This window comes from Echinops telfairi, unplaced genomic scaffold (genome assembly GCF_000313985.2).
Source record: "Echinops telfairi isolate 266 unplaced genomic scaffold, ASM31398v2 ScPeMD7_1;HRSCAF=3_0, whole genome shotgun sequence".
Lineage (NCBI taxonomy): Eukaryota > Metazoa > Chordata > Mammalia > Afrosoricida > Tenrecidae > Echinops > Echinops telfairi.
The window spans coordinates 90,568,406-90,569,423 of record NW_022103896.1 but is presented as its reverse complement, the minus strand read 5'-3'; the positions used below and the strand labels follow the sequence as shown (position 1 = coordinate 90,569,423).

Below are 1,018 nucleotides of genomic sequence, written 5' to 3'. Positions count from 1 at the left end.
GTGGCTTCTCTAGCCGAGGCTCTGGCAGCCATCAGTCTGCCTCCATGTGGCTTGCCAACAGGAATGTCTCCCGGGGACAGAGCCAAGAGTGAGAAGGTCTCTTGCCTCCAAGGAGGAATGCAGAAGTTCCCAGAGTGCTCAGGAGAAGGCCATGCCCACACAGAGGCCTCGTTGGCTGTGACCTGATTGACAGGCTAGACTCCACCCCTTCACTCTTAATCCTCTCAAATTGACAAATGATTATATAACTGCCAAGTGACCCTATAGGACAAGGTAGAACTGCCCTCTGTGGGTGTTCAAGACTTGAACACTTCACAGAAGTAGAAAGCTTCCTCTTTCTGCTGAAGCAGCTGGTGGTTTTGAATTGCTTATCTTGCAGTTAGCAGTCCAATATATAACCACTATGCCACAAGGCCTTCTAACTCCTCCTTGACAGGAGGGTAGAAAGACTTATCGTATATACATGTGTATAAACGGAGTTTTTTCCAGCACATTTAAATGCAGTTTTTGTGGTAAAATGAGGTGTCTCGGCCAATATTCGGGTCGGCTTATACTCAAGTATATACAGTACAAAGTATGTCCTAATGGTGCTCTCCTGTGTGTGAGGAGCAGCCTGTTCTCGCCCTCTTGAGAAAGTATTTTGCCAAATAAACTTTGCTTGAGTGTATTTCCTACGGTGGTCTGTGTCTTTGTTTTGTTTCAATGGAGTGTGACATTGCTGCTGACTTTCGATTCTTCAGAGTGACAGTAGGAGACCAGGGAACCTCCTCACTCATGGTAACAAGTCCCTACTATATGTGAAACACGAGTCTAAGTTCTAGAACAGTAGCGAATGAGATCAGTGAGATCCTTTTGCTCACTAAGGATTCATTTTGCTTGGAAAGATAGAAAATACAAGTGAGTCAATACTCAACCTCTTCATCTGCTGCTTGGACTTCAAATGCCTACTCTCTCTGCATAATCCTGACATGTCACACATTTTATTTCCACTTGCTCTGCCCTCGCCCTTGCACAACCT

General features: G+C 45.4%; 1 protein-coding gene and 1 pseudogene across 1 annotated transcript in view; one reads left to right on the top strand and one right to left on the bottom strand.

Moving 5' to 3' along the window:
- SHC3 (SHC adaptor protein 3) overlaps positions 1–1,018 on the bottom strand; it is a 249,246-nt gene that overhangs the window by 218,722 nt on the left and 29,506 nt on the right. The window lies entirely within an intron of this gene.
- The window catches only part of LOC105979264, a 43,350-nt pseudogene that overhangs the window by 20,858 nt on the left and 21,474 nt on the right, over positions 1–1,018 (top strand).